The sequence below is a fragment of the Lepus europaeus genome, chromosome 20, assembly GCF_033115175.1.
Source record: "Lepus europaeus isolate LE1 chromosome 20, mLepTim1.pri, whole genome shotgun sequence".
Classification (NCBI taxonomy): Eukaryota; Metazoa; Chordata; class Mammalia; order Lagomorpha; family Leporidae; genus Lepus; species Lepus europaeus.
This window is the reverse complement of record NC_084846.1, coordinates 57,124,463-57,141,716: the sequence shown is the minus strand read 5'-3', so window position 1 is coordinate 57,141,716 and position 17,254 is coordinate 57,124,463. Positions and strand designations below refer to the sequence as shown.

General features: G+C 40.6%; 1 long non-coding RNA gene across 1 annotated transcript in view; it reads right to left on the bottom strand.

Moving 5' to 3' along the window:
- The window catches only part of LOC133749586 (uncharacterized), a 629,472-nt gene that overhangs the window by 442,288 nt on the left and 169,930 nt on the right, over positions 1–17,254 (bottom strand). The window contains exon 4 of the long non-coding RNA XR_009864601.1: positions 15,378–15,474. This is a non-coding gene — a long non-coding RNA (uncharacterized LOC133749586). The remainder of the gene's footprint in view (positions 1–15,377; positions 15,475–17,254) is intronic.

The window sequence follows — 17,254 nt, the reverse complement described above, 5'->3', positions numbered from 1 at the left end:
TTATTTATACCAGCAAAAAATAAATACTCATTAACAAAGAGAATGATCCAGTACATAACTGTCCATTCACACAACGGAATTACCACACATTGAAAAGACTGAGGGGATCTTTATTCATTGCTAAGGAACTAAATTTTAAAAGCAATGTGCAGTCTACTTAGATAGTTGCTATCATGAACGATTTTTAAAACATTGTGTTCCGTGGATATCTAAGGAGAGGTTCATATACGCAGATATTCAGGCATATGGTATCTTTGTAGATGCAAGCACCGAAAGTTTCACAAGTGAGATTCCTTAAGTTTGAGATCTAAATGGGAATCGAAGGGTACGTTCTTACTTTTCATTTTATGTCTATTGCATCATCCATATTTTCTGAACATGAGTCTATACACATGATTTTCCTAACTTTCATTTTAGATTCTTCTCTCTTACTAAAGTCATTTTGTGCAGTAGGAACCACCAGCTATGCAAGAAAAGGGTCAGATTCATCACGGTAGGGTTTTCTTTGCACAAAGTGAAGTATAAACAAATGCTTCCACCTGATCCGTATCCCGTGCACAGCAATGGCTCGTGTGATCTCAGCTCTTCCTCACTCCCTGGTAAGGATGCTGAATGAGGCACTGGTGTTTAATTAAGCAGTTTTCAAAAGCTAGATCAGGCCCCACTAGACATAAATGCATTACACTGAGCACCATAAAGTTTGCTAATCCTACACATCCATAAGGTAAAAGCCCTTTTACAGCAGGGTATTAGGTTACTTGGATCCAATTTATGAAAAAAAAAAAAACCTGTATATTCTCATTGGTAAGCAATAATGCATTTCAATTCCATCCTGACATAAAAAATCTCAGGTTCCTTTATGCTCTTTTAAATAAATATCATAAAACATTAACAGAAGTGCTCTCCTAGGTCTCTGTTCAAATGTTCCTTGATTTGTAGATTTCATTAACAAAAAGAAAAAAAAAAATCAAGAAGGTTTTCTTTGCCATTATTACAGAGGGGGACAAAGCTGCCAACACTGGCTTTGTGAAAACTTGCCTCGAGGCATTTAGCAACTTGGCGGGAGGGGTGTGAAAATCAGAAGCAGCTCTTCCCAGGGCCCGCCCGCTTCTACTCTTTAATAAGCAGTGGATGTAGGTCTCAGCACACCAGGAGACAGAAACCAGTCAAGGAAATAGTCCGCTCTTTCCTTTATTCCTTCCCGCAGGGCAATGCTTTCCAAAAGAATTCAGCTATGCTACATCCTCACATTGCATCTCAGCCCCTGCTGAAGAGGAAAACTTCAACAACCCAGGGGCTCTGGGGTCCCAGCTCTGAGCTGATGCAACCCCTGGGTCTTGGAAGGGCAGACACAGAGAATTCCTCACTTACAGCTCCACCAAGGAACTTCCTCAAAGGCAGGAGAGCTTCCATGGCTCTGCAGCAGAACAGGGGGCAATGGAAGAGCCACTCATCTCTCCTTCCCCCTCCCAGCAGATTAAGCAGATGGGGCTCCCTCTTTCCCAGTAACTCCCAGTAATCCCAGTTAAGCAGCAGCCAGACCTCACAGCCCACAGCTGGCCTCACAGGGATTTTTCAAGCATTGTTTTCTCTTTGCTATCACATGGAAAACACTTACCTGGGGAAGCGCACGCCAGGGATAGCTGGCGGGACTTGCTGATGAAACACTGGTTCCTACAACACGGTCTGTCCCTCGTTTGGGATTTCAGGGCAGTTAAGGGCCGCCCGGGTCTCTCAGACCAACGCAAAACGGAGTGACTGAAGAGTAACTTCACGTTTATGCCCAACAATCAATCAAGTTTTTGCACCTTTATTGGCATTTGCTTAGCTTAGCTTCCCCGGACAGCACGCCAGAGAACAATTGCAGCTGCACAACTACATCTTGAATGGGGGGGGGGGGGGGGGGGATTTACTTTGAAGTGCCAAGAAAGTGCGATGATGGAGAGAGCGTTGTTTATCTCAGAGAACCTTGTGTCTTAGGCAGTAATGCTTCTAATTAGACACACATCACTTATCGCAAGCTGAGCACAGAGTACTTTGGGTGTTAACTCAGCCCTGGGCCCTGCTTCCTGCACGCAGGAGCGCAGCACAAGTGGCAGTCGGTCTCGCCCACGTGCACTTACCTAGGCTGGACTCGTTCTGAAAGCTGCCTGGACGGCCACACAGGCTTGGAGACGTGCGGCCGAACCGCTGCCGAGAGCAGAAGCAACGCTCACCGCGGACCCACCTGCGCCAACCCTGGAAGGGGCGCCTTTATGGAGCCGCGAGGGATGGTCGAGACGCACGTGGTACACGTGCTCGTCCTGCCCGAGGGTGGGGGCATCGCCTACAGCCAAACCTACACCCAGGTGGAGACGATCGCCCACTACCTGAGCGAGTTCTACATTCCCTAAAAGCCTGCGAAGCAGGTCTGGCGATCAGGGCCCCTGTCTCCTCATCAGTCAACCCCTGAAGTGAGCCACTCACCAGGAAAGACGCACAGGGTCTGTTCAAAACAACAAACCAAGAAACAGCCCGGTGGCCTCAGCTTGTATAAAATAGGAACCTAGCCAGTATTCTCAAACATTGTATCACATGAGAATAAGGCACATACTGTAGTAGCTCCATTCTGAAAACAGAGAGGCTGAGTTGTAGAATCACACAACAGATTCAAACCTCGAACTGAGCCTTCTCCCTCTCCTATCCTGTGGCTTTCTACAAAGCCTTATTTACATGCAACTACATTGGAAATAGTATGGTTTATGGAAGATATGAGGGTCTTCAAAAAGCTCATGATAATGTACATAATGAAAAACTTCTTCCTGGATTTCAAAACTTTTGCAACAAAGGAAGCTTATCTCTTAATTCCATTTTTCCATAACTATTTGAAGAACCTGTGTATATGCTTCATCTATAAGTTTATACATAGAGCTATGGGGTACATTTCCTACCTTCAAATAGCACACCTATGTCAGTTAGCCAACATGAGTGCCTACTCCATGCCCAGCACTATGTTGGCATATTCTAGTGAACATAAAGAGTCCCTCTTCCTACTGAACTGATAATCTAGGAAAACAAAGCAAAAAAGAAAAACACAAGATATTGTGAAGTATAGCATTCTTTGGCATAGGCCTCATGTACATAATAGAAAAATGACTCTTATGTGGAGTGAGAAAGAAGCCATTGGATGTGTTAGACTGAAGAGTGACATGAAAACAATCATCGCACCTATTATGGGCAAGAGTGTGGTCAGAGAGACCAGCCAGGGGGCTGTTACAGAACTCAAGGCCTAAACTAAAGCTGCTTAACAAGGCAAATTATAGAGAAGGGGTCAGATTGGAAACACGCATTGTCTGGGGTCACAGGTAGAGCTTATTGCTATATTGGACGCATGTGTGAGAAAGAGTCAGCAATGACTTCTTGATTTCTCACTTCTTTCCCTTTTGTTGGGGGCAGGGGAAACTGCTGTAACTTATTGACATGTAGTGGTTTGGAGAAATCAGACTTTAGATTCCACTTCTACTTGGAAACATTGGGTTTGAGACAACTTCCAAGTGAAGATATCAAGTAAGAAATTGGATGTGTGGCTCTGGAGCTCAGGAGAGAAATTTGGTTTGGATACACAAATCTGAGCTCCTCACTGAAAAGAGGAAATGTAAAATTCTGAAATGTTACTTCTTAATGTTTGTATCTTTTATAAATATATATAGTGAGTATTTATAAAATATACGAAAGTTAAGATAAAAATCCTTCACTTTCCAGGAAAACTATATTTTGGACTGTAACAAATCATGTTATAAATTTACATCAAGATATGGATATAAATTCTTATTAGCAAATAATGCAAAGTAGGTGCTTCTGGCTATAATGAAAGATATAATAGCTTTCCTTTTTTTTCTTTCCTTATTTATTATTTTTGAAAGGCAGAGTTACAGAGAGACAAAGGCAGAGAGAGAGAGAGAGGTCTTCCATCCGCTGGTTCACTCCCCAGACAGCGGCAATAGCCGAGCTGTGCCGATCCGAAGCCAGGAGCCAGGAGCTTCTTCCAGGTCTCCCACATGGGTGCAGGGCCCCAAGGACTTGGGCCATCTTCCACTGCTTTCCCAGGCCACAGCAGAGAGCTGGATTGGAAGTGAAGCTGCCGGGACTCGAAACTTAGCCCATAAGGGATGCTGGCACAGCAGACCAGGGCTTCAACCACCGCGCCACAGCACCGGCCCTTTAATAGCTTTTCTACACATCTCTACAGGGATATGACATATTTTCTGAGTTTAGGACTTGGAAAAACTAAAAGCCTATGGCTCAAAATTTAGAGTGACATATAGACAAGCCACTTGGTATAGCCACTTGGGATCAGGCACCAATAGAATTAGATTCAATCGCAGTCAAAAAGAAGATTTGATCTTCAAAATGTTTATTTCAATTGGGATACTTGATTATGAAAGTGCTCCACCAAATAAAATGTTTCTGATAGAAGTTTTGGTTCAATAAGTCCCATATGCCTATTTCTAAGGTTTTTTTTTTTTTATTCAGGGTCTGTAAATAAGTTTCAAAGCTTCAGTATCTGCCAGCTTTCTTTAAAAACTACATCAAAATAGATGAATAATATCTTTCTAGCTTAAACTCAATATAGTACAGAAATGTTCACTCTAATGTGAGTTGCTTTCAGCATTCCCAAATTGTTTCTTTCCCAGTGCCTGGCCTGTAGTTCATCTTCTCACCAGTTTTCACTTGAATTCTTTCAAGGATAGGATAATTTTGTTTTTGTCTCTTCACCATAAATGGCTTAATCTTGGGTCTTATGGGAAGAAAATGCAAAGGCAAAATCCTGAGCCACTCAGATCAAAGACAAAGACAGAGAAGCCTTAGCAAATATTTTAGGTATTACAGATATTTTTCTGATAAGATATCAGGGTTCACTTTACCTTTATTAACTGTTCAAGCCAATTAAGTGTCTGATTTTAATGATTTACCTGAAAAATACAAGTTTTTTTGTTGCTGTTCTTGTTGTTTTTATTTATTTGAAAGGCAGAGCAACAGAGACAGGCAGAAAGAGATCTTCCCCCTACTGGTTCACTCCCTGAAGACCTAGAACAGCCGGGTCTGGACCAAGCCACAGCAGGAAGCTCAGAACTCAGTGGATGGCAGGGACCCAAGCACATCAGTGAACACCTATTACCTCCAAGGACAGATATGAGTAGGAAGCTGGGATGGAAAGCAGAGCTGAGACTCCAACGCCGGCACTCTGATATGAGATGTGGGTATCCCAAATGGCACCTTAACCACTACACCAAATGCCTGCCCTGAGATGAGTTTTTAAAGTAATTAGTTGGTCAATAAAATCACTGTTTGCAAAAAGAAAAGATTATTAACAGACTTCTAGGTAAAACAAGGAAGTATAAATGGTGCAAACTCCATGTATATTAAAGACAGTTTATTGAAAACTATAAAATTCTTCCTATGAAGGTTAAATTACATTATTAATATTTTCTAATAATCTTCTCTTTATGCATAAATACATTATCTTTAATTAAAATGCCAGTGAGGGGTCTTTACTTCGCAACTCAATGCTTCCCCAGTGGCTATAAAGAATGCACATCTGGAGTGAAAACAAGAGCTTTGGGTCACACAAATACCAAGATGTTCCAAAACCCCCACACAAGAGCATACAAGTAAATGCTGCCTGCAACATCACAATCAAGAACATTTAATCAACCTCGGGCTCTTATTCAATAAGCTGACAAGGTGATCCCAATAAAAATAAATAAATGTTTTATGATATTACACATAGCTTACGCCTCACAATCAAACCAAGTCTCCCCATAAATGGGACAGTTTTAAGGACACGATCCTCAGTTTGGTTTTCAAGGCCACAAATCCACACTTATGCCCACAAACTAAACAGCTCTTTTTTTTCCCTACCTATGGACCCATCTTCCATCTCATACCACCGCCAACCCTATGTTCCAAATATTACTCATAGCAACTCCTATTTCATACATTTTCCTTACAAATATCAATGATTTTCTTATGTTTTGACTTGGACAAACACCCAGACATACACACATGTATGGACACACATGCCACCCTATGAATTTCTAATGCATGCTATGCCTCTACAGAGACTTACTACAGTCTAAAATGTATTTATCATTCTGGGATCATTTTGTTCTCTCAGAGAAAGATCCACTTCTTGAAGGCTAGTACAGGGCTCACTTAGAAGTTTAAAGAGTAGACAAGAATTTACTGGGGTAGGGGTCAGAAGACCTGAGTCTTAAACCTGCTTAACCAACAACTTAACTTCTCTCTCTCACTTCTTTCTCTCTCTTCCCTGCTTCCTTTTATTGACCTGTAAAATGAGTGTGGCAGAAATTGCTTTGTAGTATTCTTATTAAGCTTATGTTGGTAATATGTGAGAAGTCTTCTACTATACAAAGCAGATGCAAACATAATATTGTTGTTATTAATTTTATACACCACTCAGCACATACCTCTTGTGTGGTCAATGTTCAAAAGACATTCTTAGAGTCCTATCACACTACAGAAGGGAAGATATAAAATATTATAAAACAATAGTAAGTTTATACAAAGTTCACATACAAAGGATGATCAGGCAAGTGGACGAAAGTCTCAAAGATACACAAGTTGGTTGATGTCAACAAATGAAATGTTCTTGCATCCACTTCCCATTTAACTTGTCACAGTGGCATAAAAGGATACCTCAAAGGTTAGTAAATGTTAAAATGATATAGATGGAGGTTCAATTCTCTGCAAACTAAGACAGTGTGTGTTGCTTTCATTGTTCTGCAACCCACTTGCTACCAACAAGGGGAATCCATTCTACTAAAAAGGATGAGGATAGATGGCTTACAGTTTTATGACAAAGGCAAAAATGCATATCATAAAGGAGAACATGGCTCCTGAATGCCTATAGAAATAGGTCTTTAACAAATTAAGAAGGTTGAGTAGAGCAAAGGAAACAATTAAGAGTGAAGAGAAGTTGATGGAATGGGAGAATATATTTGCAAACTATTCAACTGACAAAGGATTAAGGCACTCAGGAAACTCAACAACAAAATAATCCACTTAAAAATTAAGCAAAATATATGACTAAACCTCTTAAAAGAAGAAATAGGCCTGCGCCATGGCTCAATAGGCTAATCTTCCGCCTGCAGTGCCGGCACACCAGGTTCTATTCCGGGTCAGGGCACCGGCTTCTGTCCCAGTTGCTCCTCTTCCAGGCCAGCTCTCTGCTGTGGCCCGGGAGTGCAGTGGATGATGGCCCAGGTCCTTGGGCCCTGCACCCCATGGGAGACCAGGAGAAGCACCTGGCTCCTGGCTTCAGATCAGCGCAGTGCACTGGCCATAGCGGCCACTGGGGGGTGAACCAACGGAAAAGGAAGACCTTTCTCTCTGTCTCTCTCACTGTCCACTCTGCCTGTCAAAAAAAAAAAAAAAGAAAGAAAGAAAAAAGAAAAGAAATAAAAATGTCCAACCAATAAATGAAAACTTCCTGAGTATCACTAAATATCAGGGAAATGCAAATCAAAACCACATAAAGTACCTACTCACGCCATTTAGAATGGCTATTGTCAAAAAGACAAGAAATGATAAATAGTGGTGAGGATATGGAGGATAAGGAAAACTTACACTGTGCCAGTGGGAGTACAGGTGAGTTCAGACATTATGGAGACCACTATAGGGTTCCTCAAAACACTCAAATTAGATTTGCCATATGACCCAGCTGTCCTAGTTCTGAAGGAACTATATATAAGTGTATATATAATTCTAAGCCTACATCTTAAGGAAATCATTCTGTAAGCAAAATAAGCCTGAACTAGAAAGATAAATATCACATATATTCTCTTTCATATGTGAAAGTTAAGAAAAATAGTGAATCTGAACTTAAAATAGTGATTACTAGAGGCTAGCAAAGGCAAGGGGAAGCAAGGATGGAGGGAGGTTGGGAAATGGGTTCCAACACACAGTAGAAGAAACAAGTTCCGGTGTTCCACAGAAGGCTAGAGCAGTGAGCGGTCACAGCAGCCTCTTGCATTCTGTGTGAAGAACTGGGAGAGAAAAGCTGGTAAGCTCCTGACACAGAGATGAGGAATAAAAGCCTCCTTGCCTGCTTCGCTCAGTTTCCGTGTGTTGAAATATCGCATTGTACCCCATGACAAATGAATTCACATATTAGGAAATTTTTCTCTAGAAATCAAGAAAACTAAATTTAATAAACTGTATTGATAGTGTATCCAAATGGACACAACACTCTCCTTTTTGTCTAACAGCCAGTGAGAACATAAACTACAGCCTACAGAGACCTTCCCATTTAATGAAGATGTACAATGTTTGGTATATGGTATACCTTTTTCATAAAGATATTATAAGTTCTTCAGGGGAAATGTGGGAAAAGATTTTTATTGCAGGTTCAAATACTACCTATAATAAATTATTCCTCTAGCAATGTTGGCTTTACCCTTAAAGAGTTTAATTCAGAGAATAAAATGAGAGAGTAAAGACAATCTTCTTATCCTAATTATTTTCTTTACCCATCCTACCCCACAATCGCACTCCTATTGTTACCTATCTACTTGCATGAATAGGTAAGATATAATATCTACAAAGGAGGCCTAATTGCAAGAGAAAAAGTAACTAAAGCAAGAATACTCTAAAGATTCACATTTTCCTCTGGGGACTTAATACAAAACCCTAACCTGCAAAAGTCCCAATATCTGAAATCCCCAAGTCCATTGCTCCCCAAGCAGTGTCCAGGTGATGGACTGGGCCCCTTGCACGTGAACAGATGGGTAAAGGTAAGAGGGGCTGCAAGGGGAGGGGCTCTTGAAGTGCTCAAATGTCTGAATACTCATTAAAACCCTCATCTGTAAACTCCAACTCCCTCAACAGAAATCACTGACCATCTGTCCGGCTTAATGAACCACCAGGAAAAATCGTCTTGATGGTAATTGGACCTCAATGCAAATGTTTCTTGCAAGTAGACAAATTACAAGTTTCTCTAAATATCAATTTTCCTCCATTGATGGCTTTCTAGTGACTTTTCATTAAACCTGAGACACTGACCCATCAAATCGGTAACACACAATGGACTCTCAAATTTCTCCAGTTGCCTTATTCCTCCTTTCTCCCATATTTTTGATTACTGGAAAAGTCAGGAATTTTCTGAAACCTGCTGGACAGATGGGGAAAAAATCCTTTGAAATTGCTCCCTGCCCTAAGAATCTCTCCTCACGATAAAGGAAATGCAAAGCAGGTCTCAGAAACTGAATTGGAGTAAAGCGTGTTTATTTATGTTAATAATGTTGTCATAACATGCTCGCCTGGCTGGATAACCAAAGGCATTATCTGTCCACTCAATTTAATTTGTCAAATATTCATGAGTGCCTTTAGGGAAAATATATTCTACCTACTACTGTGGGAAATTTACAAAATAGTGACAGATATTGCTGTCATAATTGTACAAAATAGATACATGTACCAACATTTTTATTTCAATGTGTCAAAAGAGGCATTGAAAAAGTCACATGGATGGATCAAAAGATAAAAAAGTTACCTCCATCTACAAAGAACCGGAAAGAAACAATGTATCCTGTCACTATGTTCCATGTTAAGACATGTGACCAGAGATGCATTTATTTCTTTAAAAAAAAAAAGATTTTTATTTATTTGAAAGATAAAGTTACAGGCTGGCGCCACGGCTCAATAGGCTAATCCTCCACCTGCGGCACACCGGGTTCTAGTCCCAGTCGGGGTGCTGGATTCTGTCCCGGTTGCCCCTCTTCCAGGCCAGCTCTCTGCTATGGCCAGGGAGTGCAGTGGAGGATGGCCCAAGTGCTTGGGCCCTGCACCCCATGGGAGACCAGGAGAAGCACCTGGCTCCTGCCTTCGGATCAGCAAGGTGCGCTGCCCGTGGCAGCCATTGGAGGGTAAACCAACGGCAAAGGAAGACCTTTCTCTCTGTCTCTCTCTCACTGTCCACTCTGCCTGTCAAAAAAAAAGAAAGATAGAGTTACAGAGAGAGAGAGAGAGAGAGAGAGGTTTTCCATCTGCTGGTTCATTTCATTAACCAGGGAAGTTCAGCCAAAAAAATTGTATTTTAATTAATAATTAATCAACATGAATTACTGATGATCAATTCATGAGCAAAGTCTAGAGGACCTGGATCGAGAAGGAGTCAAGTTTTGACACTGCTCTAGAAGAAAGGTTTGGAGCTAGAAAATCCTGGAGGCCAATTTAAAGGGTTATAGTGATAAATCCTGTGCCTTGAGAGATATAGGTTGATATGATATAAAGAGGTGAATTGTCCAATCAGCTCCACAGCGATCAGAGGTCTTACCCAGAATCAAATTATACCAGTAATTTCAAGGAGAAAGGAAATCACACAAAAAGGAAAAGAGGGAGAGGTCTGGGGTAGCCCCTACTGTTCTCAGACCCTGCCCTGGCCGACATTTCACATGTGAGCTGTGAGTGATGCTGCCAGAGCATTACTTACCTACAAAGGAACTATTTTTGTCATGAAAGTCTCCCATATATACTCAGATGATTCCTTCACTAGTGAGATATTTTCCAGGGAGCTATGTCCTGCAAATTCACACATTTCCAAGTTTATTTAACATAAGCAACCCTAGACAGACAGGAATTGTGTGCTAACAGTACTCCATATAGAAGAACATTCTCACTTAAATAGGAAGAGATCTTTCTTTAGGATGCTTACAAGGGAGTCTGATGGATATTTCTCCTAGGGGCATCCATAACCAACGGAAAAAATGACGTAAGGGGGTCAGCGTTGTGACATAGGGGGTTAAGCTACTGTCTGAAATGCCAGCATCCCATATAGATGCTGGTTCAAGTCCTGGCTGCTCCACTTCTGATCCAGCTCCCTGCTAATGCACCTGGGGGTGGGGGCTGGGGGTGTGGGTAGCAGATGATGGCCCAAGTGCTTGGCCCTGGCTCCTATATGGGAGACCCAGATGAAGCTCTTGGCTGCTGGCCTTAGCCCAGCCCTGTCCCAAGTGGCTGTTGCAGCAGTTTGGGGAGCGAACCAGTGGGTGGAAGATCTCCCCCCACCATAACTCTGCCTTTCAATTAGACAAATAAATAAATCTTTAAAAATGTATTTTGAAAAATAACTTGTAGGCCAGGACGATCGTTTTCTCAGTACACATAGGAGGTATTTGTCAATACCTGCCTGAAACATATGTCTCAGGTACACTTCATTATTGGTCTTACAACATTTTATACAGAAGAGTAAGTCTAGTAATACCCTAATAATTACTATGATTTGAAATTAGAATTTTCTTTATGAAGCATATTAATTGTGACAATATGTTTTATGGGTCTTTTGATATTCTCTTATGAGCTTGATCACTACTTTCCCTTTCTATCACCTAAGTTATTTGAAACATTTGTATGATTTGATAGAGACATTTGATTTTGTATGTAATTATTCCTAAAACAAAGCCAAATTCACTCTCCTCTCTAGCCAATTGGTTTCAATACATAGTATTTGTGGCCTTCAAATTAACCTCCCAAAATATTTTCTAATGATTGCATAATGCCATCAATTAACAACCCATTTGTTACACTATATGGCTGCAACAGAAAGATTAAAGTGACATTTAACACACCATGAAATTAGTTAGAATTATGGTGTCATTCTGCATTCCTTCCCAGCAGAAGTGACATTTCCCCATGTATATCACACATTCCTAATGACTCAGAAACTAATTTTCGGAACATTCTAGATTCCACTTGCTTTTTTTTATATCACTATATCCCAGCGACCTGTGTACCGGTATTTACAGTGACAGGTTTCCAAAGATGATCTTCTAATGCCACCCCTCTACTTCCCATATGTGTGACACAGTGTGCTCACCATCAATCCTATACAAAACAAATACAAAAAGAAGACAAATTCACTTTGTATCCATGACACCTGGTTGACTAGCAAACAGCAATAAAAGCCTGCCTCTTTACCCAGAGACAGCCTTCCATAATTTAGAATTAACATAGGGTCTCCGCAAGTGTACCCTTCCAGACTGGCCTTTGAACATTAGCCACTGGCCTTTAAAAACATCAGATTCAGGGGGCTGGTGTTGTGACACAGCAGTTAAGCCACCTGAGAGCTGGCATCCATATGGGTGCTAGTTGGAGTCCTAGCTGATCCACTTCCTATCTAGCTCCTTGATAATGCACCTGGGAAAGCAGCAGAAGATGGCTCAAGTACTTGGGCCTCTGGGAGACCCCAATGGAATTCTAGGCTCCTGGCTTTGGCTTTGGGGTGTAAACAAGCAGATCTAAAATCTCTCCCTCTCCCTCTCCCCCTCCCCCCTCCTTCCCCTCCCTCTCCTCTCTTTAGCTCTCTCACTCTCTCCCTCTTTGTAACTCTGCCTTTCAAATTAATAAATAAATATTCTTTTAAAACCAGAATCCGGAGTAACTAGACTATCTGACAAGTCTTCCTTGGAAGTATATAACCTTTCCTAATATTGCGAAGGACTGCAGCGCTCCCATAGAATAACTGTTAAATTTATTTTCTTATTTATAGTCTTCTGATCCTCTCCTAGGTCTTCCTGGGGCTGGTCTCCTGGAAGAGAGCGCCGTCTAGTGTCACATTTTGTATTAACAAGTCTTTTTTCTCGACGGTTATCTCAGACAGGACATTACTTCACAGGAGCTCAACACCACAAAGCCATCTTCTAGAATCTCCACTAAACATCTGGCACGGGGTGGGCATTGATGGTCAAGATGCCACACACTCCCATGTTGCTTCCATTTAACATGTCTTGGATTTGTGTCATTTGGAAAAATAATCAACAATGAAGTATTACTTGCCCCTTGGGCAAAGTTTGTACTTTAGCTACAAACACAGCTCCATCTGGATGAGCCACAGAGATGCTCATATGCATCCTTTGTGAACCTCCAGAAGGAACTAGCTGGTAATACTGAATCAATGAGTCCCATTCCAGTGTTTCCTCAATGCCTCCACCCACATTCACATGTGATAGGGTCAAAGGGACAAATCAAGCTGTAGTAACTTGGCAGCGAGAAGCCCTCTGCTTTCCATCTCACGGGGCCTCTATTCCTCTGATGTTTCTCCATGACCTGCTCCCATGCAGGAGGCGGCCTCTCTGCTGTTTGGCAATATCTGCCCCCTACAATTCATTGGCAAAATCCCAGTCATGTCAACTAAGAAGCCTCCAGAGTATAAACAGGGAACCGAATGGCAGCTGTTGCCAACTGTTGTTCTTCAAGAAATAGTGTGTTCAACTCTGCTTCTTAAATTGCCCAAGTGGAGGTTTTCCCAACATCCCACATTAGCCTGGAGAGAGCTCCGAGTATCATTCCTTGCTCATATTGCCTTCCTACCTGAGTTCCCACCCATGCTGTGCTATCGCCATGTGTTGTTTGTTACCTCTCACTGCACATCAGTCCTCCTCCAAGGGTTGGGTTTTTCCAGCTCAAGTGTAGTATCTTACCATAGCACTGACGTTGCAGAATCCTAGGATAAGTTAATCTATAAAATCTCTTCCATTCAACAGAATCTAGAGTTAATGATATGGTCCCAATCATTCACCCTAAGAGTCCACAAAAAATCATGAAAGAATGTTTTTAGATCATTGCTAATACTTTCATTTGCACTGCATAAGAGTGGAAGAAGGGAAAAAGTGACAATAGGAAACTTCCAGCAAGGATCCACAGAAGTCCCAAATTTCAGCCTGCATCAGCTTTGCCCAAGATCAGATTTTATTAACAATGGCTCATATTCATTTTACTCGTAGTTTATGGAGTTTCTTAACTTTTTCTTGATTATGCAGTAAATCTGTAAGTTAGGTTAAAACATTGAAATCACAGTAATCATTTCACCTGCCATTCTAACCCAGGTGTAAGCATTCCTTGAGATTTTTGGAGGGACTCCTTGGTCTGGAGAAGTTGCATGGTAGATGGTGAGAGGCAGAAGCAGGTGGAGACACAACCGGCCTTGTAGGGCCTTCACGTTAAAGTGCTGGGGAAGCTCTGGGCAAGTACCTTACTCTCTCCATGTTTATTTTTCTAGGAATTTGCTAGGATTTTTTCCATATCGTTTGTGATATTGTAGGAAGACATTTACTTTCAATAGCTTTCTATTGCCTCAGAATTAAGTCTGAACTTCTCAGGATACAGTAGGTACTTCATAATCTGCCCCCCGAAACCCACTCTTGCAAATCTGTTTTAACTCCTGCTACTCCGTTTGTGTACACCAAAGATCTTCAAGTCTTTTTTGTAAAGTACCAGATAGTAAATATTTTCAGTTTCACAGGCCATATTCTGTGTCCCAACTACTTAGCTCTGATATCTTGATGCAAAAGCAGCCAAATATAATGCATAAATAGATGAGCATGGCTAGGTTCTGTTCAAGCTTCTTTTATGGACACTAATGTGGATCTTCTATAATCTGTACATGCCACAAAATGCTATTCTTATCTTGATTTGTTAAACCATTTTCAACAGCTCATGGGATTTATAGAAGCAAGAAGTGGGCCCAATTTTACCCATGAACCAAAGTCAGTCAACCCCTAACCTACACTGGTACCTACACTACATTGAATGTCTCACCATTATCTAAGTAATCAAAGTATTTTCAAGGTTCAATGCCAATGCACAGAATGAGCCCTTTGTCTAAAACATCTTTGCTTCCACATGCTCTTTCTCTCTTGGCAAATTCCCATAAGCCAAGCAAAGCCTGTTTACCTTGTATTCCCACCCAAATCTTCTGCAACCTGTCCACCTTGGTAAGTGGCAGCTTCAACCATTCAATGGCTAAGCCAAACAGCTTCCTCATGTTTGACTCTCACTCTCATATCTCACATCCAATTCCTGAGCAAATCTTTCCAGCACTCATTTCCAAAACATACCCCAAATCCTACTTCTCCATAATAGTTTGAGATAACTAGTCCCTCTGCACCCCTTTCCCGTGCATTATGACCAACACATTAAATCAGAGCGCTGTCCCTGGAACATGCTGCACAAACTCCTATTTCAGGACATTATCTTTTGTTGATCCTCATGCCAGGAACACTCTTCCCACAGATGTTTGCAAGAATCACTCACCTGCTTCAGGTCTTTGATAAAACGGCAAATTCTCAGAGGCCATTCCTAAACATACGATTTAAAATTTCAAACTCTACCAACCCCCAAACTCCATAGGCTTTCTTAGATTATTTTCTCCATCACACTTAAAGCATTTGACATATGTATAATTGACTTCTTAGTTTATCATCTTTCTCTCTCCACTAGAATGCAAAGTTCAAAAAGTCACAAAATTGCCTATTTGTTCACTATAGAATCTCCAAACCTCAAACATGAATAGGATTTGATTAAGTTTGTTTGTCACTTACCGTGCACCAGATCCTATTACTGAATCCTCATTACAAAATCCTTCTTTAATATCTCCGTGTTCTTAATGGCTTGTCAAAATTTATGATTGTGAGAAACCTATTAAAATCAAAGAAAATCATAGTCAAATAAGGCACGACCTAGCAAAACTTCATAGTGGTCTCTGCGTCAGTTCAAAAGATGCCTTAATTACTAGGATTAAAATTTTAGGGCATTACAAAAAGGTTTGTGGATAGCAGAGACATAAGCAACAGTTGATTTTAAATATTTACATCAAAATAGAAGGAATGAGATACACGAAACACTTTAAGGGGATACCTATGTTCATTTAAGTTACAAATCATGTCTTTCTTTCACATGCTATCCCTGCCATAATCTACAACTTCAACTGAGACTTTTGTTGCATTACAATTTATTTTACCCATTTACAAAAGTGGTCAATCAAGCTACCCAATCATTTTCTATCTCTTGAGGATACTATTAAAAATCTCAGTTAGCATGGAAGCCACATTTCTGCCGGCAAGACAGTTAAGCTACTGACGCTGAATGTGGAGGTGTGTGCAAACTGGACTAAACCTGAGAGAGGCAAGCAAGTTAGTGTTTTTACATAGCAAAACTTTTGCCATGTACTAGAAAATCCATTTGTTCCCATTAAACGTACACTTTTAGCTATAGCAGATCTCAGCTGCTGAACATCATTTCAATCACATTAGGCTTAACTTGGCTTCTACCTCCCCCATCCAGTCCATTTGGCCCAAAATCTAAAAAAAAAAAAAAAATTTAAAATAGCACCATTACAAAACAATAAAGAGGCAGAAATTCACCAACTATCAGTATTTAGTTACTAAACTGATACCTAACCAAATGATAATATGAGTAATGAAATTATCTTTTTAGGAAAGATCAGAAGATATGAAATTGATAAGAAATCTCGATTCAAATTTGCATAGAACACTTAATTTATACATATAATCTATTCCAGAATTTTTGTTGGTATTTGACAATCTAAATTGCTTTAAATAGCTCAAACTCTTCTTTCCAGGGTTAGGCCCAAGGAAAGTCCATAAGATATCTCATTATCACATTCTGTGCAAATTCCCATTATGTAAGGAAAATCACCATGTCCAAAAAATAAATAAAATTTAATCTCTCTGTCTGTCTATCATTCCTAGGCTAAGTTAACATATTCAGTGGATTTAGAATACTGGATAGAACATAATAACATCTGAAAATGTTGATTACTGCTGTTTGAACAAAGAGCAGCAGTGTCAGAAAATGGAAAACCCACACCACACACAAATGGACGGATATCCCAGGGCAGATTCTGAAAGCAACAGGGAAACCCACATCTTCATAAAATATCAAATTTTTCCTGGAAGCAAATAAATAAAATACTTCTAAAGTTTTTTATCAAAATAAACATGATAAACTATACCATTTAAGACAACATTTAAATGAATGCTTTCCACCAGCCTGATTTTAAAGAAAGTTCCCACTCATGCAGGAAAGTCCTGAAGCATATGTACAGACCCGGCTAGTCTCTTGCTCCTAGGGCTATTTTGCTTGGGTAAAGGCTTTGATAAGCAGTGCTTTATACAGCCATTCTTTGCATTCTTTGTGCCCATAGATAAACAAACAGCCTGTCCTGCCCTTGTTTTCCATGTAGATGAAGAGTGAACTCTTAACAACTTGCTCTGTCTAGCTTTCTTGCAATTTTTTTTCTTGCTGCCTTCTTTACCAGGGAATGCTTTATATAGTGGACATGTGGACGCAAACCTGAATGAATTTTTGTATTTATAACCACTCCCTCTTTTACTTTGAACTGCAGAACCCAGCCTGACTAATACCTGTCTGCAAACTCCCAAAATGCAGATTCTTT